The sequence below is a fragment of the Aotus nancymaae genome, unplaced genomic scaffold, assembly GCF_030222135.1.
Source record: "Aotus nancymaae isolate 86718 unplaced genomic scaffold, 86718_ANA_hifiasm-v0.15.2.pri h1tg000014l, whole genome shotgun sequence".
NCBI classification, from domain to species: domain Eukaryota; kingdom Metazoa; phylum Chordata; class Mammalia; order Primates; family Aotidae; genus Aotus; species Aotus nancymaae.
Genome location: NW_026988425.1, coordinates 53,322,682 through 53,347,997, shown reverse-complemented (window position 1 = coordinate 53,347,997; position 25,316 = coordinate 53,322,682). Strand labels below are relative to the sequence as shown.

At 36.7% G+C, this 25,316-nt stretch overlaps 1 protein-coding gene and 1 pseudogene across 11 annotated transcripts in view; both read left to right on the top strand.

Moving 5' to 3' along the window:
• Positions 1–25,316, top strand: part of PDE4D (phosphodiesterase 4D) — a 1,389,427-nt gene that overhangs the window by 1,077,375 nt on the left and 286,736 nt on the right. The gene's annotated exons all lie outside the window — the stretch shown is intronic.
• LOC105720641 (T-complex protein 1 subunit beta-like) lies at positions 5,945–10,023 on the top strand (annotated as a pseudogene).

The window sequence follows — 25,316 nt, the reverse complement described above, 5'->3', positions numbered from 1 at the left end:
CAGGGGAAACCTTGTAATTATTTATTATCTGTCCTAAGCTTTCTAAGGGGGTTGGCTCTCTAAGGAACATCCTGGGTGACAGCTGAGGATATGAATTAGAGAAGCTAACAGAAGGCTGAACTGCTCTTCAGAATAAGAGTTAGAAAAACACAAGGGAATATTTCAAGAGAAAAGTCGGGGAAATGCAGCAAGAAAAGCGAGATTATGGATGGACTGACATGGAAGAACTCCAGCCCACTTTGGACTAAGCACTATCATCTAGCACCCTACCCTGTTTAATGACATTGAAAACTTCTGAGCAAAAGCTGCCATTAATGAAACTCAGTGTAGAGGACATTTTCCCACCGATCTCAGCCCTAAGAATTTCTGCCATTGGACAAAGGGAGTCAGCTGCAAGTCCTTCCATTTCTCTGCTACACATGAGGAAAAACAAGAAATTAGAAAACTAGAAACCAGATGTAGACTGTATGCACAGAAAGGATTGCAGCTTCCAAAGCTTCCTTATAGGAAGCAGTCCTGAAGTTTTCATCCCACACAGGAAGTTTTCTTTATATCTAACACAAATCTTCCTTGCTTAAATTTTAACCCATTTCCTCTTAGTTGTTGGTAGATATAATGAGAGTGAATCAATAGATAAACTAATTCTCCTTTATGGCCTTTGAAAACTGCTAGTGAATGACTTCTTGGTCTTTTTTCATTTCATATTGCAAAATATTCATTCTAAATTGTAAAATAGATGGCACCAGTGTAACTTGTTAAAAGAAATGTTTCATTAAACATAATTTCAGTATGTAATTGTTTTCAGACTTCTTAGAGAAAAGTGTTTCCATTGTACCTAATTCTCTTTCTTGTTGAAAATACATCCAAGATGAGAAATTGAGCTTTTTAATGAACTTGTATGAGATATTCATGTATATATGGAAAAGAGAAAATAATAATTCGTAACATTCATGATGTCATTCCATTGCAATGTGGCACAGAGTTTTTTCTTTGTCTCAAGAAATTTATATGACTGATACCATTTTAGTTAGGATAAATTACTATAAAGTGTGTCCACTTTTAACCAATGGCATTCTAACATGGGATAGGCCACTGCTGGCTGTGATTTTTGCTCTAACACTGCAACTTTGTTATAGAACAGCAAGTAACTGATTGGCAGCTGGATCACCAGCTAGCTGGAGACAGCAGCTCCTCGGTCTATAGTCATAGTTGGAGTCATAACCTTATTAACGATGATAGCCGCGATATATTGAGCATCTACTCTTTGACAGACAATGAACTTAGTGCTCTATACAGTTGAACTCATTTCATCTTCAGATCAACTGTATGAATTAACACCGAAGTCACACAGCTTGTAAAATTATAGTGCTGCAGAAAAATCCTGGTCTGTCAAATCCACATCCCATATTTGTTGTTGTTGCTGTTGTTGTTGTTGTTCTTATTGTTTTGTTTGCTTTTCTGTCTAAACTGCTTTGGCCACACATAGTTGTGCTTCATGGTATTAGAAAAGTAGTCAACAGGCTGCTACTTACACCTTTCCTTCCTGTCCTAGATTGTTGAAATTTCTTCTTTTCATCTTATGTATATCAAGAACAAGTTTGTCTTTGGTATTTGTCTGCCTTTTCCCCCAAGATTTTTATACAAGCCTCCAACCATGAGCCCTTAGAGATATATCAAGAAATGGAACATGGACTTTGACACAGCTCCATCCCTTAGAGGTCTAGCTAGTTCCTGACTCGTTCAGCTTACTGACTCTCTTCCTCTGGTCAGACTATAAATTGCACTGTTTTCTTCCTCTCTGGCATTTGACCAGTTAGTAGCACCATAAAGTCTTTGAAATAAAAGAGACCACAGAGAATAACCTATAATCTGATTTTCCCCACTTCTAACCCCAGTGTGGAGCTGGAAACGTTTTGCTAGTCTTTAACATTTCCAGTCAAGTAGGGTCAAGAAACACTGTTAAAAACAATGTCAGTGCTTAAATGGTAAAAAGATTTGTTGAAGAATATATATATATACACACACACACATATATATGCATATATTTTAAGACAGGGTCTCACTGTGTTTTCCAGGCTGAAGTACAGTGGCTATTCACAGGTGTAATATGCACTACAGTCTTGAACTCCTAGCCTCAATAAATCCTCCTGCCTTAGCCTTCCCGGTAGCTGGGACTACAGGCATACACCACCATGCCTGGCTGGAAAAATATATGTTTTAACTTCAAAAATGATGTTTGAACTGAAAAAGAGAGCTAAAAATTAGTCTATCAGGCAAATGTGTGAAAGTAGTTCTGTTATAATTTGTATTGAGCTGTAATGTAATTCCTAAACTTAGGTCAATGTACAGCTAAGTAAGTAGATATAATTCACATCTCAAAATTTTAAATTCACTTATTTCCTCCCAATATAGCCTTTAACTGAATTGAAAATGGTGGAGATTTGTATTTATTTTTTGCTTAACGGTGTGCCAGGCACTGTGCTGTCTGCTTGACCAAGTTATCTCATCAGATCCTCATGATGAATCCTATTCACTACTCATTAGTCTTACTCCTCATTTTACAAATGAGGGGACTGAGGCCTAATGAGGTAAAGTGGCTTACCTAAATTTATGTGGCAAATAAGATAACTTCATGGATTTGCATATTTTCTTAATTATAAAATGTTACCTTTAGCCATGATGTGTATGTCAATACGTTAAATGAGTTGATCTCCCTAAAATGCTTAGCACATGGCTGGCTCCTTGTGAGTGACCAGGAAATGATAGCTTATATTATGCATTTTCAAGTTTACATATTGGTGTGGCTTTCTAAATAATCAAGAACTCTAAATGGGAAAGCTGATTCCTTTTGCAAGGGCTTCTTTTCCATTAGGCAGTCTTTTTTAGCACAGTCAGAATTAAGCATTTATATAGAACTAGGTATTCCAGATAAATCACATTAATAGTGTGATTCAAAGAAGACACACCTCTATCTAGGTGGATCAAAGAAGTAAACTACTTATAGGAAGTGGTCAATTAGAAGCTAAACCACCTCTGATTTAGTTATTTAAGAATCAGTGAGAACCCTCTAGGGAAGCATACCTAGGCAGGGGTTTCATCTGAAAGGAATGGCCAGGTGCCTGAGCATTATCTCTAGGTGCATCTTTGTAAGGACTTTCTCCACATATCTTTCCTACTTGGGGCCACCCTGTGGCTCAGTCCTATGGTAATCACACTGCCAGGCATTCCCTACCTCTCCAAATGCCTTACTCTTCTTGTCCTAAGGCACATTCTTGGTTGTGTAATTCACAGATTCTTACCTCCCTGGAGCTGAGCCCATCCTTTCAGACCAGACTGAGAAGGACTCCTTTTCTCTTTCTCCTGCCATCCTGGCTCAGCACAAAAGGCTTAAGATGCTTTCTCCATCATTTCTAAAGGACAGCAGGCAAAAACTGAGATCTGGTTAGGGCTGTTCTTCTGACCTGAAGTGTTAGGATGAGCCAAACAGCCATAGGGGCTGGAAATGTCAAGAAGGCAATACGTTAGAGCAGGCATTTAGTGGTCCAGTCTCTGATATCTACTGTTTTATTATGAGTAGTTACAAAAAAAAAAAAAAGAAAGAAAGAAAGAAAGAAAGAAAGAAAGAAAGAAAGAAAGAAAAGATGTAAAACCATTATTGTGTTTCAATTAACAACTGCACATTGGGTTGTGATTAAGGGTGGTGGAGTTCACCACTTTGGGGAAAAAAATTAACCATTAAAGATTCCCTAAGTCTTTTGCTTTGAAAAGAAATAACCCCAATTACTTTTCTGTGTTTTGTTAAGAGTCTACTAGTATATGAATCAATAAGTTTCCAGGGTAGGATAAAACACACATAAAAAAGCAAACTTGATGTTAGCAGATATCTTTATAAAGGTGTTCTTGTAATTGAAAAAATCATTTTATGTACATAAGAATAAAATTTTACCCTTACCTAGAAATATATGTGAAATTCCTCCATAATTGCAAGTTCTTTTTCACGTAAATATCAAAAGAATTAGACAGTCTTCATTGTTTTAAACCAAGATACCTTATCTTTTTAATCTATGGGCAACTTGTAGTTACTAATAGCAGTAGCTGCCTGGAATAATGTACTGAGAGCTACATTGAGCTCAGAGAGAAAACGTGCTGTGATCCATTGGTGATCTCCGCCAGAGAGAACAGGGGCATAAAGTGGCTGCTTGCCATTTAAATGGCCTTGGTGATCTTATCAGACCTCTATATATCTAATCTCACCATTAAATTTGCATGCAAATAAAGTTGTCACAGAAACAGGTTTATGCATGCATACAAATATGTGTGTATAAGTTTTGACATCTTTTGGCTATTTGTCACCTATGAAGAACATATAAATACTGTAAACAGAAAAACACTTTCTGGATGTTGCAAACGAAAAAAAGAAAAATAAGTAATTCTAATTTTCAAAGGTCACCCCTGTAATCACCACCCAGATTAAAAATAGTGGTGCCAGCAGCCAGAAGTCACCTTTGTGCCCCTTTAAGCCACTGCCCCCACTTACCAAAGGTAGGAGTGATCCTGATTTTGAAAATCACAATTTTTTTTTTATTTTCTGCTTTTGAATTTTACATAAAAGGAATAATATAGCATGTACTATTTTGTGTTTGACTATTTTCCTCACCCCTTTGCAAAATTATGTTTGAAAGATGATCCCTTGTTGATGTGCATGTGGTTTATTCATTCTCACTTAAGTATAGGTAATTAACCAAACTTTTGTTTGAGATACAAATTCAGGGTAAAAATCAGATTTGCTGTTTAAATAATAATTTTGTATATATGACTATTTGAGCATTTTAAACTGTTGTCATTTTACAATAATTATTTTAGTATGATTTAATGTCCAAATGCTGTAGCTTAGATTCACCCTCAATGAACATTTCTTCTGAAGGACCTTCCTAGACTTTCCCAATTAAAATTAAAACTCTCTTCTCTGTGCTCTCATGAAACCTTATACATATCTCTAACTCTTGAAACATTACCATTATTGTCTTCTGTCTCACCTGCCTCTCTGAGCATGTTTTAGGATAGACTGTGTTTGTTCATCTTTGTAGAGCAACGAACCCTGTTCCAGCACCATGCCTGCTCCATCATGGGCATTCAACATCTGTCCATTGCTTGGAGAGTAGAACAGTGAGTTGTTCTGTATTACAAAGAATGTTACACTTTTTATTTTTAATTTTTTTTAGTAGATGGCACTTTTCAGGAGATTGTACTGGATGAGTTGTAGACACAGTATATACTCTTTATGGCGAAGAGTTGTAGAATATCTGGGAAGATTTTTGCCTGTTCCCTGTGACTTTCTTTCACCCTTAGTTTACCGACTTTCTTTCACCCTTAGTTTACCACCTCCACTGGCAATTCTGATCTCAATACACCTTCCATTGACTCCCATGTTTCCCATTCTAAAATATAGACTTCTAGGTTTTCCTCTATGTGTTCTGATTGCTCGAGTGACTCTTCTCAGTGTCATCAACTAGTAATGAATAGTGCATACAGAAATGCTATGTGTGTTGCACATGGTAATCACCCAACTGACATGTTGACCTTCTGACTCTCAGTGAGTGATTTTTATATGAAGCCAAGAAATCTGTTGGTAGTAAGTACTAAGACCACCACTTCAGGCTCACGCTTGTGTGCATCTTGAAACACGACACAGTTGTCACACCCAAGCAGATTCCACAGCAGGGATGCTGAACCAAAGTGACAAGCTTGTCCTAGAGCCCTAAAGTGGGGATTGACCCTCAGCCTTTAAAGTTGGGGAACAACTTAGGGTTGGCTTACCTGCTTGTATTGTGAACTTTTCCCGTTGTGAAGTCAGCTTTTAGCTTTACCACACTCCCAGACTTAAGTATTGGGATGGCAAGAAATTAAGGCTTAATCCTTAATAATAGAGGAAGTAATTTGTTTTAGTATTTTACAGAAACATTTTCTAGCCACTCGATCATTTAGTCTAATTCTATAGCTTAAAATATATAGTCCTTAAAGAAAAGTTGCATTTCTGTAGGTCTATTAGTTGTAAAAGTAAAGGTGCATTTTTAATTACTTCATTTTAATAACTTCAGTTTATTAAGCTGGTTCTGCTCCAGGCATCCTGCTGGCTGTTAGAGAGACAATGATGAAATATATAGCCCTCACCTTTATGAAATTTATGGTCTAGTGACTTTCTAAACTATTCCTATAGCACAGGGAACTTCTAGTTTCACCTAATACTGTATCCTTGGAATATTTTTTACTTTCATGGTAGGAGTGTACATTTATAGTTAAGAAGTGTTTCGGTTGCTTCCAGAAATCCAGTGGTAAACAACATAATTTTAAAACCTCCCTACTTGAAATTGGGGTGGAGTAATATAAAATAAAACTGGAATATTTGATTTTTAGACCAAAATACTTTTCCTGGGTTAGAGAGATATTTTCTTTTCTTACTGGCCTGGAAATCCATGCCATTTTAATAAGAGATATTTTTATTCTAAGTAAATTGTTTACTTAATCACCTCCTAACGAGACTGTGTCAGCCAAGTTAAATATTTAAATTTATTTTTATTTAAATAAATTTTAAAACCAACAGACTTCTTTCTGATTTAGATGAATTTAGTCTTTGATTTTTCAAAGATAAAATATATAGAGTAGGACATTTTAATCTATCTGTAGAAAGGGAACACAAAAAGAGTACATTGGAAAAAATAGTTGGAAAAAAGAGAATTTTACACAAAATTAACTCATAAAATGAATATAAGGCATTATTTTACTTGTTGCCAAAATCTATCTTTACAGAAAATCCTCAGGAGACCTTTATTTTTATAGGCCCTAGTTAAAGTAATTTTTAAATTCTTGAGGCTCTATTTCACTAATAAGAGAAATAAACTTTTTCTTTTGACAAATAACAGCCACTAGCTTGTCAGCTCTCTAAATAAACTCATTTTACTATTTCCATAGTTGAAAACGGTTATATTCCTTTATTACCATGCATAATCCCTGGCTATAACTGCATTAATCTAAATAAGGCCATTCCATCAAATAGGGATCTAACAGAAACTTTTGAAAGGACTGTCAAAGACCAGATTCAATGCAGGAAATCCAAAGGAAATGATATTTGTGTCCTACTGTAGCTTAGTTAAAGGGCTTGCCCTTAAGGATTACAAGTGTCATACAAGGGCACCATGCAACAATGGAAAACCTGTTTACAACAAAATATCAAATTATTATTGGACATATTATTAACTTCTGATGAAGTTAAATTCCATCAAGATTTAATGAATGTTGCTGGCACGACATTATCCTCAAAACTTCTTACTCATCACAAAGACCACTTTACTACGTTAGCTGTAGAAGCGGTCCTCAGACTAAAAGGCTCTGGCAACCTGGAGGCAATTCATATTATCAAGAAGCTAGGAGGAAATTTGGCAGATTCCTGTTTAGATGAAGGCTTTCTGTTGGATAAAAAAATTGGAGTGAATCAACCAAAATGAATTGAAAATGCTAAGATTCTTATTGCAGACAATTTTGTCTGTATGGATACAGACAAAATAAAGGTATTTGGTTCCTGGGAAGAGTTGATTCTATAGCAAAGGCTGCAGAAATAGAACATGTGGAAAAGGAAAAAATGAAGGAGAAAGTTGAACGTATTCTTAAGCATGGAATAAATTGCTTTATTAACAGGCAGTTAATTTATAATTATCCTGAACAGCTCTTCGGTGCTGCTGGTGTCATGACTATTAAGCATGCAGATTTTGTAGGTGTGGAACGCCTAGTTCCTAGTTCTTGTCACAGGTGGTGAAATTGCCTCTACCTTTGATCATCCAGAACTGGTGAAGCTTGGAAGCTGCAAACTTATCGAGGAAGTCATGATTGGAGAAGACAGACTCATTCACTTTCCTGGGTTTGCCCTTGGTGAGGCTTGTTCCATTGTTTTGCGTGGTGCCACTCAACAAATTTTAGATGAAGCAGAAAAATCTTTGCATGATGCTGTTTGTGTTCTCGCACAAACTGTAAAGGACTTTAGAACAGGAGGCTGTTCAGAGATGTTGATGGCTCATGCCGTGACACAGCTTGCCAATAGAACACCAGGCAAAGAAGCCGTTGCAATGGAGTCTTATGCTAAAGCACTGAGAATGTTGCCAACCATCATAGCTGACAATGCAGGCTATGACAGTGCAGACCTAGCGGCACAGCTCAGAGCTGCTCACTATGAAGGCAACACCACTGCTGGACTGGATATGAGGGAAGGCCCCATTGGAGATGTGGCTCTCCTGGGTATAACGGAAAGTTTTCAAGTAAAGCAACAAGTTCTTCTAAGTGCAGCTGAAGCAGCAGAGGTGATTCTACGTGTGGACAACATCATCAAAGCGGCACCCAGGAAGCGTGTCCCTGATCACCACCCATGTTAAGCATTCCCATGTGCTGTTGATCCCTGGACCAGTTTCTAGCAAAGTTGTGTTTGAAAGATAGCCTCTTAAAGAAGACCGTGGAATCTGTTTATCGGTGCCCATTATATCCTTAAGTTTGGACATTTAGCTGACCTTCTCTTTTAACATGGGTCTAATTTATTTGTCATGTAATTTTCCATACAAATCAGTTGATTGAAAAGTTCATTTCTCATACTGTGCATTAAAATAAAAATTTGAACAATTAAAAAAACAGATGTGACAGGTAATTTTTTGGCTAAGACAGGGTAGATTCAAGTAGTCAGATAACAGAAAAGGGAGTGCCTTGTGTATCAACTCATGCTGGAATTTGTGAAATCCTATAAAGTTTGATAGAAAAAATGTTAAATTCATGAAACCTTGTTTAGTCATAATCCTTACAATTTCTGATTTAGTATAATATTGTGAATAAATGTATTCAGATTGATGGAGAGAAGAAATTATTCTTTGCAATATGTGAATTTCTGACTAATAGGAGTAATAGAAAATAATTGGTTCCTTAGGATATTTCTGGTTACTTATGAGAGGTTTGAGGAGGGACTCTGTCTAACCATTGTTTTTAACCCTTGTTGTTGGTGGGTAGACAGAACATTAATGCTACATGAAAGATAGTTACTCTTGAATCCTGAAGAGAAAGTAGGTTATTTTTTTCTCTGTTATCCAAGAAACTTTTAACAATTCTAAAGAAAGAAGTAAAAGGCACTTAGTTTTCAGAAGCATGTTTCAGCTTCTTGCATCAGGAGTAGGCCAGATGGCAATGTTCTGTATGGCTTTATAAATATTCCTTTTTGTTCCATGTAAAAGTTAATGGCTAGTTTTAAACCATGGTATCATTTTGAAGTCAGACCTTATGTGCTTAACTTCATTCAAAGTATTTCTATTTTGTTAGACTGTAGGAAAACATAGAGCTGAGCTATTAAAATTCCAGGGCAGTTTGGAATTGCCAACAATATGTACTGGAGAGATGGGGGTGGAGTCTGAAGTCAAACGAATTTGAAACTAGTCTCCTTTTACGTGCTGGCTGACTTTGGACGAGGGGAAAGGCTACCCATGGGGTTTCTGTGAATGTTAAATGAAATAATACATGCAAAGTGCTTGAAATAATGCTAGGGACATAGCAAACCAAAAGATGTTAGCCAGTTTATTATTAGAAGGGAAAAACTCCTATTAATATTTTCTTATTTATGTTTGTGTTTTTGTGGTTGTCGTGAAACAAGTTACTATTTGAGAATGTAAGAATTTTAACCATTTACAAAATGGTATGTGATATGACATGTATATGATCTTTCACAAGTGAAATGATATTGGAAAGTTTACTGAAAGTGTCAGAACAGTTCTAGATAAAATAATTTTTGCTTAATTTGGAAATAAAAGTATGAATCTGGGTTTAAACTAAATGTATTATTCTGTTAAAGTCACATGAATATAGAAAAAAATCAATATCACTTCTAACTAAATCTGGTCTTGAAACTTCTTTGACATGGTCTTCTTAAAACATATATATATATTATATTCTAAATAGTATGTTACTTAGAAATATACTATTTCTAAACTGAAGTATCTAACTGATATTTCTAACTGATATATATACACCTATATATGATATATGATTATATATGATATATATTATCTATATGATGTATATTATATATGATATATATTTCTAACTGATATAACTAGAAGTATGTCAGTTCTTAGATATATGTAAATTATCTTTTAATAGTAGCCTACAATGATGGTACAAGAAGATAAGAGATCTATATATACATTTATATATAAATAGTTCAACAACAAGATTTTTATGTAGAATAACTTTCTACAGTTTTATTTAGGGTAGTTTCTATACAGAAAAAATATACATTTTATCTCCTTTTTGTACTAAGATCTGGAGATGCAATGGTGCCTCCCTCCCTTCCTGGAGCTTACCAAGCAAAACATATTCACTAAATTAAATTATTCCTAATTGTGTTTTAAGTGCAGTGAAGAGAACATAGGAGGGGCCGAGTTAAACACTCTGTTTGTGTATGTCTGTGTGTGGGTGTGTGTCTGTGTCTGAGTGTCTCTGTGCGTCTGTGTATCCTAGAGATGTACTTTAGTTGCAGTGGTCAAGGAAGTTGAGAACTGAAAGAACGAGTCAAACAAACAGTAGGGAGAAGAAGATTATAGCAGGTACAAAGGCCTTGAATATCCAGCAGATATGAGGAGCAGAAAGGCTATCTTTTTAAATCACTTAAAAAGGAAAAGAAGTGAGATTACTGGCTTAAGGACTTAAATTTATACGGCACTCATGTATAGATTTCCAGTGAAAAGTTGAACATCATGAAATGATGGGTTTCCCACCTACCAGTCCCCAGTGTTTGTCTTTGACTGGGGTGTTTTCTGTATATATCTGACCTGATTTCTATTGCTAGCCTGTCTTCCCAGGGACCTTGGTGAGCTGAGGTCAAAGAGAGTGACTTCACCTAGGAAAGAAGGAAAGCCTTCTGAAATAAAGGTGTCCTTGAAAAATATTCTGCTGCTGTAAATCTCTCCTCTTTACAGAAAGTTTAAGATGCTCCCAAGAGTTTGACTCACTAAACTTCAAGAGTATTTTTATTAGGTGTAAGATCTCACTTTGACTTTAGATAGCAAGTCACACACCAGGCAACCCACACTGAATTCTCTGTTGCCATAAGTGCATAGATTTCAGTGTTCTAATGCCTCTATGAGCTAAATTTACTTATGATTTGAGTTCAAAATGTAACTGAATAGTAGATATAGGTGTATAAAACAACAACAATTCTACCAAATGGTTGGAATAGTTTTCCTGAAGAACGTAATGTTGGCCTTCAGCTGATAATAGGATGTGCCTGCTGGACTGAATGACATGGTTGATACAAAAGACAGATGTAAGCCACGGCTCCCCAAACTGGAGTAGGGATGAGCATGACAGCCACACATGTCAAAGGCCAGGTACTGATATTCTTACTGGCGAGACTGCTCAGGATGTGTGTGGTGTTCTTTTCCTGGCCACCCTTAAGGAGTTTATGAATGGGTTCCAACAGCTTCAGACAACAAACACACTTTGGCCTGTATGAACTGAAACCCTCACAGATCATAGCCACAATCATTTTCCTCACATATTCTAGTTCTCAAGTATATTTTGGATCATACAACAGCAAAATAATGACAAAAGCAACAATAACAACCAAAAGTAACTAAAATAAGACTTTAGTATGAAATGTATTGCATTGTAATTATTTCACTATCACAATGCATTAAAGATGTATGTATCACTCTATTATTCTGTGCTCATCCTCCCTTTTCATACAAAATAAAGTATAATCTGCATATTCATTGTTCTGCAGTTTGTATTTTGCACTTGACAGTATATTGATTCATAGAGAAGCTTCTTGTGTTGTTATGGAAGAACTTTACTGAGATATAACTCACATGCCATACTTTTCATCTATAGAGGGTATATAATTTATTGATTTTTACTATATTCACACAGCCGCTAGTTAATATCTACCATTCTTTGGCCATAATGAATAACAGCGTTTTCTCTGCACAGATATGTCCATTTAAGTAAAGACGCCAATGCAGCTAAACAGAATCACTCAAAAACAACTCCAAAATGAGCCAGGGAGAGTGGAGGGAAGGAAAGGGAGGAATGCATCCAAACATAGCCCTGTCTTCCATGAACACTCGGTAATATCATCAAAACATGATGCAATTAAATTTTACCGAGTTTATTGCTGTCCTCGATGCATTCCAATTTTTTTGACAACAGTTTTGCCTTCTTCAAATTCAAATGGTGTAATTGAGTCTTGGTAGTTGATGTTTATCTTAATTGAAACAGATTCTCTTCATCCTTTTGCTCTGAGACTCCTCCTTTGAGACTGAAAGGTCATTTTAAATCTATACCACATTTGAGAAGCCACATAATGAATTCAAATAAATTCATTTGATTTTTGTCTGACTTTTCTTTTAAAAGGAACTTATTGTGCTTACTTTTTAATGCTGTAACTACAGAGAATGGGGAAATGCTAGGTTTTCATTTATTCTTTTCAGAAAAAAAGTGTATTTTGCTCAGTAATTGCAATAAAATCCTACTGGGGTTTACAGCTACTAGTCAACAAATTTAAGGGATATTCTTTAGTTGCATTACTTTAAGGATTTCTTATCTATTATCTAGCAACTTCACTTTTTAACATTTACTCTATGTACTTGTGTAAAGGTGCAAAAATATATGTCCAAAATGTTCTGCTGCAATTTTTGTAACAGAACACTGGAGAAAGCCTAATTGTCAATCAGTACATGACTGATTGAACAACTGATGCACAACTATAAAACGATACTGTGCATCTATGAGGAAGATCCTTCATGTGCTGGTATGTCTGTGGCACTCTCTCCAGATGATGCTTACTATTGTTATTATTGTTATACTTTGAAAAGATGGCATGTACACTCCCATGTATCCACTTTCATTAGTTTCTTTGTATATACCTTTAGAGTTTATGTAAGTGCAATGAAAATATAAATTCTATTCTCTTCCTCCCTTTTTACACAAAAGAAGTATAATCTGCACATTCATTGTTCTGCGGCTTGTATTTTGTACTTGACAGTGTGTCAATACATAGAGAGGCTTCTTGTGTTGTTTTAGAAGAACTTTATGGAGATATAACTCACATATCATACTCTTCATCAATAGAGGGTGTATAATTTGTGATTTTTTAGTATATTCACACAGTTTTGCAACCATCACCAAATTCAATTTAGAACATTTTCCTACCACTATAAGAAACCCCTTTCCCTATAGTTATCACCCTCCAGTTCCCCCATTACCTGCTCTATATCCCCTGCCCCTCCTGCACCCCACAGCCCTAGGCAACAACGACTCTACCTTTTTTTTCCTCTATAATTTGCCTATTCTGAATGTTTCTTATAAATGGAATCATATAATATGTGGTCTTTTGTGACTTGCTTCTTTCACTTAGTATAATGTTTTCAAGGCTCATTCATGTTGTAGCACATATCAGATTTCATTTTTTAGGACCAAATAATATTCCATTGTATGACTATACCACATTTTATTTATTCATCCATTGATAGATATTTGCATTGTTTCACTTTTTGACTATTTCAAATTATGCTGCAGTGAACATTTATGCAAAAGTGTTTGTATGTTCGATTTTTCTTTCTTCTGAGTACATTCCTAGTAGTGGAGTTGCTGGGACAAATGGTAGTTCTAAGTTTAACCTTTTGGTTATTTTCCAAAGTGTCTGCATTTTCATCTTTCTTACAGCAGAAAGTGATTCTGTGGAATGGCTCCATCATTAGTGATTTAGTCAAGGTGTATTTTTAAGTGGAGAAGTTAAGGCACAGTGTTCCCAGTTATGGAAAAATATGCAAAGACTGTGCATACATAAATGTGTTTCACTCAAAAGCATCTTTCTGCATGTGCACTCAAGGTGATGGTAAAAGTTGCTAGCTTTGAGGAAGAGGTCGCTACAAGTTTGAAATCTGAGGTAGAAGGGGACTGAGTACTCACCATTTTAAATTTGGGGGAATTTTACTATGTGTGCTAATTAATTTTTCAGTTGAAAATATGATTCATTAATGTAAAAAAGAAGAAATGTGTTTTCTTGGAACTCCTTTCATCTGTGTTGGTCAGGCCAGGGGTGTCTTGACCTGTGCTTTGAGTCATCCTGAACTGTGAGGTGCTTAGTGCTGTACAAGCACTGTTCTTGACATCTGCTCTGCTTGACACCGTTTTTAGTTACTAGGGCAAAAAAAAATGATGATTGCTTTTCTGTCTTTAAGCCAAGATATCATTTAAAAAACAGACATTTAGCTCTTACTCTAAATGAGTGTTTCTCAAATGTTTTATTCAAATTAATCCACATCAAAAGCAAAATAGGAGGGAAAATTAGGGTGAACATCTGGGTGAACCTTGGGATTGAGAAGTAGGAGGGCAGTATGTGGACTAATCATGAATGGTAATAGCAAATAAAGCTGGGCAGTCTGTCCGAAGTCCTTCATAGCTTCTTGTACATTCTTTCTCAAGTATCATGTATTGATGACTGGAAGAGGGAGTCATTACTTTCTGCACAGTAGCCATCATGTAGCTCTGAAAGGGCTTTGTGTTTGCTCTCATCTTTGCTTGAAAATCAGCTGTCTTAGTTTGGGTTTTTCTACTCTTTAAGATAAAACTAACCTGTAGTGGTTACACATGAAACACTCTAGTAGATTTGATTCTGCCTTTGGTTACATTCGCTTGCCTTATTAAATGATAGGAAAGAATCAAAATTCATTTGCCGTATTGACTTGTTCATTCTTGTATTCACTTATCTATGCATCAAGCATTTATTAATCCAACCCTCCTGTAACATCACTCCTCACTAAGTGATGATTCCTTCTGGGGTGCCGTGGAAAGCTTGATTTCCAACTGGAGGAAGAATAATTTAGTATCCTTTTTAATGATCAGAATCCTAACCAAACCCAATTTTGAAAAATAACATGACTTTGCTAAAAATACATTAAAAAGATATGGAAAAGAGATTCTATGAAAATGAAATTTTAATAATAATGTAAAAAATTGGGGTTTATCAGAAATTCATAAACTGACTTTACTTAGAGCTAAAAAGCCCCTTTAAAAGGAGTAAAATCATGAATGAAAAAATGCATCCCTTTTCTTCAATCATTGTCTATACCCCACTGTGATAATGAGGAGTATGCTGTGTGGAGTGACTGTGTTTGCAGATGGAGGGGGTTTGGGTAATGGAAGTAACAAAGATGCTCCCAGAACAAGTACCGCATCCAGTTAGCTTACCAGTTAGCAATCTATTCCTGAAGTATTTGTTTATGAAGATGATTGTAACTAGAGAGAAGTCTTATTATGTTTTTTTGTTTATATATGAAGATATCATAAAATGTTTTCTTTTCAAACAGTAATACATTTTTTCTTTGGCAGCACTATTGTTTATTTTAAAAGAAATGACAGTAACTAATCCCAGCATTTTAAAAGAAATAAATAGAGATTTTGATGCTGTAAAGCCAGCATAAAGTCATTTTGCCAAATGTCAACAGAGTTAACAAAGAATTCTGTGTTGTAAAAACCTCACAGTTGCCTAGTTTACTCCCTCATCCAAAAAAGGAGAGGGGCAAGATTCTTTGATATTTTTATGTGTAATGTAACTAGAGAATGACTGTGTGTGCACAGTGTCATGCTGGGGAGCATGGGTACCTGGTAAAGAAAGCAATGGTGAGAGTATCACTTGGGTGTTTGTTTATTTATGGATCTTATTCTATCTGTTCCATACACTTTGGTGTTTAGAATCTAGATGATGGCTGAATGGGTGCAGTAGCTCAAATCTATAATCCTAACACTTTGGGAGGCTGAGATGGCAGGATCACTTGAGTCTAGGAGTGTAAGACCAGTCTGGGCAACATGGGAAGATCCTGTCTCTACAAAAAAAATATTTTCTTTAAATTAGCCAGGCATCGTAGCACACAACTGTAGTCCCAGCTACTCAAGAGGCTGAGTTGGGAGGATCACTTGAGCCTGAAAGGTCAAGGCTGCAGTGAGCTATGACTGTGCCACTGCACTCCAGCCTGGGTGACAGCAAGACCCCATTAAAAAAAAAAAAAAACCTAGATATGACTAGATATGATTTCATAGTCAGTCATTATTCAATTATTAGAAAATGAGATTTACAAGGCATCCATGGAAGGGTAAACAATGACAACTGGTTAGTTGGGCTGAGGCTTACAGAGATAGAATCACCTGCACACTGTTGCAGAGCCAGAACTCCAAACTAGGCTGCTGGACACCAAACCCTATGGCCATTGAGCACTCTGCTGGACTGTCTCTTGGACAGCTTGCTTTATGGGGAACTGCCTTCATACAACTTTAAAAATAAAGTATAGCAGAGTAGCAGTTTATCCACAGTCAAATATGAAATATATGAATGTTTCACAGGTTCTTCTTTTAATCTTTATTTTTGGTTCAGGGATACATGTGAAGATTTGTTATACGGGTAGACTCAGGTTATGGGGATTTGTTGTACGTATTATTTCATCACCCAGGTATTAAGCCCAGTGCCCAATAGTTATCTTTTCTCCTCCTCCCTTCTTCCCACCCTCCCTGCTCAAGTAGACCCCAGTGTCTGTTGTTTCCTTCTTTGTTTCCATGAATTCTCATCATTTCACTCCCATTTACAAGTGAGAACATGCAGTATTTGATTTTATGTTTCTGTGTTAATTTGCTCAGGATAATAGCCTCCAGCTCTATCCATGTTTCCGAAAAAGACATGATCTCATTCTTTTTTATGGCTGCATAGTATTCCTTGGTGTTAATATACCTCATTCTCTTTATCCAATCTGTCATTGATGGGCATCTAGGTGGATTCCATGTCTTTGTTATTGTGAATAGTGCTGCAATGAACATGTGTGTGCCTGTGTCTTTATGATAGAATGATTTATATTCCTCTGGGTCTATGTCCAGTAATACAATTGCATGGTCAAATGTTAATTCTGCTTTTAGCTCTTTGAAGAATTACCACACTGCTTTTCACAATGGTTGAACTAATTTACACTCCCACCAACAGTGTGTAAGTGTTCTCTTTTCTCTAAAACCTTGCCAGCATCTGTTATTCTTTGACTTTTTAATAACAGCCATTATGACTGATATGAGATGGTATCTTGTTTTGATTTGCATTTCTCTAATAATCAGTGATACTGAAGTTTTTTTCATATGCTTGTTGGCCACATGTATGTCTTCTTTTGAAAAGTGTCTGTTTATGTCTTTTGCCCACTTTTTAATGGGGTTGTTTGTTTTTCTCTTGTAAATTTGTTTAAGTTCCTTATAGATGCTGGACATTTGACTGTTGCCAGATACATAGTTTGCAAACAAACATTTTCTCCCATTCTGTTTAACTCTGTTGATAGTTTCTATGCTGTGCAGAAGCTTTTAAGTTTATTTAGATCCCATTTGTCAGTTTTTGCTTTTATTGTGATCTTTTTTGTTGTCTTTGTCATGAGCCTTTGCCTCTTCCTGTGTTCGGGATGGTATTTGCTAGGTCGTGTTCCAGGGTTTCTATAGTAGTGGGTTTTATATTTAAGTTTTGGGTTTTATATTTATATTCTATCTTGAATTGATTTTTGCATATGGTGAAAGAAAGAGGTCAGCTTCAATCTTCTGTCTGGCTAGGCAGTTATCCCAGCACTGTTTATTGAATAGAGAGTATTTTCTCCATTGGTTGTTTTTGTTCAGCTTTGTTGAAGATCCAGTGGTCCTAGGTGTGCAGTTTTATTTCTGGACTCTGTTCCATTCATCTACTGCCTGTTCTTTTACCAGTACCATGCTGTTTTGGTTACTGTATCCTTGTATTATAGTTTGAAGTTGGGTAAGGTGATGCCTCCAGCTTTGTTCTTTTCGCTTAGGATTGCGTTAGCTATTCAGGCTCTTTTTTGGTTCCATGTGAACTTTAAAATAGTTTTTTTTCTAGTTCTGTATTTCATAGCTTCTAACTACATTCTATTGTTGGACATCTTTATATTTTATCCAAATAGGAAAACATTAATTTAAAATTCTTGTCATATGATCTACAAAATATTTATATTCAAGGCATGATAACCCTATGTATTTTTTTTTTTTTTTTTTTTTTTTTTTGAGACAGGATCTTGCTCTGTCACCCAAGCTGGAGTGCAGTAGCTCAATCACAGCTCATTGCAGCTTAGACCTCCCATGCTTAAGCAATCCTCCCACCTCAACCTCATGAGTAGCTGGAACAACAGGTGTGTCCCACCTGGCTAGTTTTTTATTTTTTAATGGCATTTTAGGTTTTGGGGTACATGTGAAGAAAATACAAGATTGTTGCATAGGTACACATGTGGCAGTGTGATTTGCTGCCATCCTCCCCTTCACCTATATCTAGCATTTCTCCCCATGCTATCTCTCCACAACTCCCCACCCCCCGCTGTCCCTCCCCTATTTCCCCCCAACAGACCCCAGTGTGTAGTGCTCCCCTCCCTGTGTCCATGTGTTCTCATTGTTCAACACCCACCTATGAGTGAGAACATGCAGTGTTTGATTTTCTGTTCTTGTGTCAGTTTGCTGAGAATGACGGTTTCCAGGTTCATCCATGTCCCTACAAAGGACACAAACTCATCATTTTTGATGGCTGCATAATATTCCATGGTGCATATGAGCCACATTTTCCCTGTCCAGTCTATCATCGATGGGCATTTGGGTTGGTTCCAGGTCTTTGCTATTGTAAACTGTGCTGCAATGAACATTCGTGTGCATGTGTCCTTATAGTAAAACAATTTATAATCCTTTGGCTATATACCCAGTAATGGGATTGCTGGGTCAAATGGAATTTCTATTTCTAGGTCCTTGAGGAATCGCCACAGTGTCTTCCACAGTGGTTGAACTAATTTACACTCCCACCAACAGTGTAAAAGTGTTTCTATTTCTTCACATCCTCTCCAGCATCTGTTGTCTCAAGATTTTTGAACGATTGCCATTCTAACTGGCATGAGGTGGTATCTCAATGTAGTTTTGATTTGCATTCCTCTAATGACCAGTGATGATAGCATTTTTTCATATGTTTGTTAGCCTCATGTATGTCTTCTTTTGTAAAGTGTCTGTTCATATCCTTCACCCACTTTTGAATGGGCTTGTTTGTTTTTTTTCTGTTTTAGTTCTTTGTAAATGCTGGATATCAGCCCTTTGTCAGATGGGTAGACTGCAAAAATTTTTTCCCATTTTGTTGGTTGCTGATTCACTCTAATGACTGTTTCTTTTGCCGTGCAGAAGCTGTGGAGTTTGATTAGGTCCCATTTGTGTATTTTGGCTTTTGTTGCCAATGTTTTTGGTGTTTTGGTCATAAAGTCCTTGCCTATGCCTATGTCCTGAATGGTTTTGCCTGGATTCTCTTCTAGGGTTTTTATGGTGTTAGGTCTTATGTTTAAGTCTTTAATCCATCTGGAGTTAATTTTGGTGTAAGGTGTCAGGAAGGGGTCCAGTTTCTGCTTTCTGCACATGGCTAGCCAGTTTTCCCAACACCATTTATTAAACAGGGAATGCTTTCCCCATTGCTTGTTTTTGTCAAGTTTGTCAAAGATCGGATGGTTGTAGATATGTTGTGTAGCCTCTGAGGCCTCTGTTCTGTTCCATTGGTCTATATCTCTGTTTTGGTACCAGTACCATGCTGTTTTGATTACTGTAGCCTTGTAGTATAGTTTGAAGTCTGGTAGTGTGATGCTTCCCGCTTCGTTCTTTTTGCTTAGAATGGACTTGGCTATGCAGGCTCTCTTTTGGTTCCTTATGAAGTTTAAGGTGGTTTTTTCCAGTTCTGTGAAGAAGGTCATTGGTAGCTTGATAGGGATAGCATTCATTCTGCAAATTACTTTGGGCAGTATGGCCATTTTCACAATTTTGATTCTTCCTAACCATGAACATGGAATGTTTCTCCATCTGTTTGTGTCCTCTCTTATTTCGTTGAGCAGTGGTTTGTAGTTCTTGAAGAGGTCCTTTATGTTCCTTGTTAGTTATATTCCTAGGTATTTTATTCTCTTTGTAGCAATTGTGAATGGCAGTTCATTCTTGATTTGGCCCTCTTTCAGTCTGTTATTGATGTATAGGAATGCTTGTGATTTTTGCACATTGATTTTATATCCTGAGACTTTGCTGAAGTTGCTTATCAGTTTCAGGAGATTTTGAGCTGAGATGATGGGGTCTTCTAGATATACAATCATGTCGTCTGCAAATAGAGACAATTTGACTTCCTCCTTTGCTGTTTGAATACCCTTTATTTCTTTCTCTTGCCTGATTGCTCTGGCTAGAACTTCCAGTACTATATTGAATAGGAGTGGTGAGAGAGGGCATCCTTGTCTAGTGCCAGATTTCAAAGGGAATGCTTCCAGTTTTTGCCCATTCAGTATGATATTGGCTGTTGGTTTGTCGTAAATAGCTTTTATTATTTCGAGATACGTTCCGTCAATACCTAGTTTATTGAGGGTTTTTAGCATAAAGGGCTGTTGAATTTTGTTAAAGGCCTTCTCTGCATCAATTGAGATAATCATGTGGTTTTTGTCTTTGGTTCTGTTTATGTGGTGAATTATGTTTATAGACTTGCGTATGTTGAACCAGCCTTGCATCCCCGGGATGAATCCTACTTGATCATGGTGGATAAGCTTTTTGATGTGTTGTTGTAATCGGCTTGCCAGTATTTTATTGAAGATTTTTGCATCTATGTTCATCATGGACATTGGCCTGAAGTTTTCCTTTCTTGCTGAGTCTCTGCTGGGTTTTGGTATCAGGATGATGTTGGTCTCATAAAATGATTTGGGAAGGATTCCCTCTTTTTGGATTACTTGGAACAGTTTCAGAAGGAATGGTACCAACTCCTCTTTGCATGCCTGGTAGAATTGGGCTGTGAACCCATCTGGACCTGGGCTTTTTTTGGGTGGTAAGCTCTTAATTGCTGCCTCAACTTCAGACCTTGTTATTGGTCTATTCAGGGTTTCGACTTCTTCCTGGTTTAGGCTTGGGAGGATGCAAGTGTCCAGGAATTTATCCATTTCTTCCAGGTTTACTAGTTTATGTGCATAGAGTTGTTTGTAATAATCTCTGATGATGGTTTGAATTTCTGTGGAATCTGAGGTGATATCCCCTTTATCATCTTTTATTGCATCTATTGGATTATTCTCTCTTGTCTTCTTTATTAATCTGGCTAGTGGTCTATTTTGTTGATCTTTTCAAAAAACTGGCTCCTGGATTTATTGATTTTTTTTGTAGGGTTTTTTGTGTCTCTATCTCCTTCAGTTCTGCTCTGATCTTCGTTATTTCTTGTCTCCTGCTAGCTTTTGAGTTTTTTTGATCATGCTCTTCTAGCTCTTTCAATTTTCATGATAGGGTGTCAATTTTAGATCTTTCCTTGCTTCTCATGTGGGCATTTATTGCTATATATTTTCCTCAAGACACTGCTTTAAATGTGTCCCAGAGACTCTGGTATGTTGTGTCTTCATTCTCGTTGGTTTCGAAGAACATCTTTATTTCTGCCTTCATTTCGTTGTTTATCCAGTCAACATTCAAGAGAAAGTTGTTCAGTTTCCATGAAGCTGTGCAGTTCTGGGTTGGTTTCTGAATTCTGAGTTCTAACTTGATTGCACTGTGGTCTGAGAGACTGTTTGTTATGATTTCCGTTCCTTTGCATTTGCTGAGGAGTGATTTACTTCCAATTATGTGGTCAATTTTAGAGTAGGTGTGATGTGGTGCTGAGAAGAATGTATATTCTGTGTATTTGGGGTGGGGAGTTCTGTAAATGTCTATTAGGTTTGCTTGGTCCAGGTCTGAGTTCAAGTCCTGGATATCCTTGTTAATTTTCTATCTCGTTGATCTGTCTAATATTGACAATGGTGTGTTAAAGTCTCCCACTATTATTGTGTGGGAGTCTAAGTCTCTTTGTAAGTCATTAAGAACTTGCCTTATGTATCTGGGTGCTCCTGTATTGGGTGCGTATATATTTAGGATCATTAGCTCTTCTTGTTGCACTGATCCTTTTACCATTATGTAATGTCCTTCTTTGTCTCTTTTGATCTTTGTTGATTTAAAGTCTATTTTATCAGAGACGAGAATTGCAACTCCTGCTTTTGTTTGCTCTCCATTTGCTTGGTAAATCTTCCTCCATCCCTTTATTTTGAGCCTTTGTGTATCTTTGCATGTGAGATGATTTTCCTGGATGCAGCACACCGATGGGTTTTGACTTTTTATCCAATTTGCCAGTATGTGTCTTTTGATTGGAGCATTTAGCCCATTTACATTTAGGGTTGATATTGTTATGTGTGAATTTGATACTGCCATTTTGATGCTAGCTGGCTGTTTTGCCCATTAGTTGATGCAGTTTCTTCATTGCGTTGATGCTCTTTACCATTTTGTATGTTTTTGGAGTGGCTGGTACTGGTTGTTCCTTTCTGTGTTTAGTGCTTCTTTCAGGAGCTCTTGTAGAGCAGGCCTAGTGGTGATGAAATCTCTGAGTACTTGCTTGTTCATAAAGGATTTTATTTTTCCTTCACTTATGAAGCTTAGTTTGGCTGGATATGAAATTCTGGGTTGAAAGTTCTTTTCTTTAAGGATGTTGAATGTTGGCCCCCACTCTCTTCTGGCTTGTAGGGTTTCTGCTGAGAGATCTGCTGTGAGTCTGATGGGCTTCCCTTTGTGGGTAACCCAACGTTTCTCTCTGGTTGCCCTTAGCATTTTCTCCTTCATTTCAACCCTGGTGAATCTGATGATTATGTGCCTTGGGGTTGCTCTTCTTGAAGAATATCTTTGTGGTGTTCTCTGTATTTCCTGGACTTGAATATTGGCCTGCCTCGCTAGTTTGGGGAAGTCTTCCTGGATAATATCCTGAAGAGTATTTTCCATCTTGGATTCATTCTCTCCGTTACATTCAGGTACACCTATCAAATGTAGATTAGGTCTTTTCACATAGTCCCATATTTCTTGTTGACTTTGTTCATTCCTTTTTACCCTTTTTTCTCTAATCTTGCCTTCTAGTTTTATTTCATTGAGTTGATCTTCGACCTCTGATATCCTTTCTTCTGCGTGGTCAGTTCAGCTGTTGAAACTTGTGTATGCTTCGCAAAGTTCTCATGTTGTGTTTTTCAGTTCCATCAATTCACTTATATTCTTCTCTAAGTTGTCTATTCTCATTAACATTTCGTCAAATCTTTTTTCAAGGTTCTTAGTTTCTTTGCATTGGGTTAGAACATGTTCTTTTAGCTCACGGAGGTTTCTTATTACCCACTTTCTGAAGGCTGATTCTGTCAATTCATCACACTCATTCTCCATCCAGCCTTGTTCCCTTGTTGGTGAGGAGTTGTGATCCCTTGGAGGAGGAGAGGCGTTCTGGTTTTGGGTGTTTTCATCCTTTTTGCACTGGTTTCTTCCCATCTTTGTGGATTTATCCACCTGTTGTCTTTGTAGTTGCTGACTTTCAGATTGGGTCTCTGAGTGGACTTCCAGTTTATTGATGATGAAGTTATTTCTTTCTGTTTCTTAGTTTTCCTTCTAACTGTCTAGCCCTTCTACTGTAGGACTGCTGAGGTCCACTCCAGGCCCTGCTTGCCTGGGGATCACCTGCAGTGGTGGCAGAACAGTAAGGGTTGCTGCCAGTTTCTTCTTCTGCTATCTTTGTCCCAGAAGGATACCTGCCACCTGGCTAGTTTTTAAAAATTTTTTGTAGAGACAGGGCCTCCCTGTGTTGCCCAAGGTAGACTCAAACACTCTGCCTGCTTCAGCCTCCCAAAGTGCTGGGATTAAAGGCATGAACCACCATGCTCAGCCTTCTTTTATTAAAATAGTTTTTATTATAAAGGCAATTTGTGTGCAGTCTAGGTTTCTTTAAAAACTTAGAAAGAGACCAGACATGGTGGAATGCCTGAAATCCCAGCACTTTGGGAGGCCAGAGTGAGAGAATTTCTTGAAGCCTAGAGTTAGAGACCAGCCTGGCAACAAAGCAAGGTCCTGTCTCAATAATAATAATAAGCCAGACATGGTGGTATATCCCTGTACTACTACCTCTCAAGAGACTGAGGTGGGAGGATTGTGTGAGTCTAAGAATTCAGGGTGCAGTGAGCCATGATTGCACCACTGCACTCCAGCCTGGGTGACCGAGCAAGACTCAAACACACCACACACACACACACACACACACACACACACGTATAGAAAAAATAAAAATATAAATTACTCATAATCTCAGCACGCTCCCAAATAATCACTGCTAATTCTTAGTTATTTTCTTCTATTCTTTTTCCGAGCAAGTATAGTACTAACAACAATTACATGGATTGCACAGTTTTAATTCCCTGTTTTTTAAATTTAGCACTTTATCATGAGCATTTTTCCCTATCACTTAATATTATTTCAAACAGGATTTATATGTATACAAAATATTTTACCTTAAAAAGACTTCATAACTTATACATTTGCCAATTATTGGACACTTAGGTTGTTTCTAGCTTTTCCCAATTATTAAAATTATCAGCAGGGAACATCTTCAAACTGAAACCTTGGCTTATCTCTGATTATTTCCTTAGTAAAATAACTATGTCAAGTAATATGACTATTTTAAGACTCTAAATATATTTTACAAAAAAAATACTACTGTAAAGGTTATACCAGGTTACACTGCAAGCCACATTACTTGAGAGTTCTCATCTTACTGTACTCTCATAGGAATTTTTATCATTAAATAAAAAAAGAATACTTTATCCACATGTTAGCTTAAAATGGCATTCCAGTGTCGTTTTACTTAACATTTTTGGACTACTAGTGTGAATAAACGTGGTTTTTATGTGTTCATTAGCCATTTGTCTTCTGTTAATTTTCTATTTGTCTCTTCACTTATTTTCTGCTGAGATTGTATAGTTTTCTTACTTTTTACAAAAGTTCTTTAGGTATTAGATAGCTGAGCCTTCTCCAGCTCACATTTATTGTAATTATATTTTCCAATTTTGCATTCCCTTTTTGCTTTTGTTCATGATGTTTTATACGGTCAAATTTAATGATATTTTTTCTTTTGTAACTTCTTTCTTTGCTTTAACAATTTGAGGGCTTTTTGTCTTAACAGTAGATAAATATTCAGCTATATTTTTGGCATTTGTGATTTTTTTTTTACCTAGTTCTTAATCTGTTGGGAATTTATTTTAATATAAGGTAGGGATACAAGTTTATTTCTTCCCAATAAATGTCTCAGGACCATTTGTTACATGTGCCCTACTTTGCTTATTGCTTTGTGTGACATATAAAATTTTATATATCATCTACCATGTGTAGACACCACAGGTATAAATTACATTTTACAAATA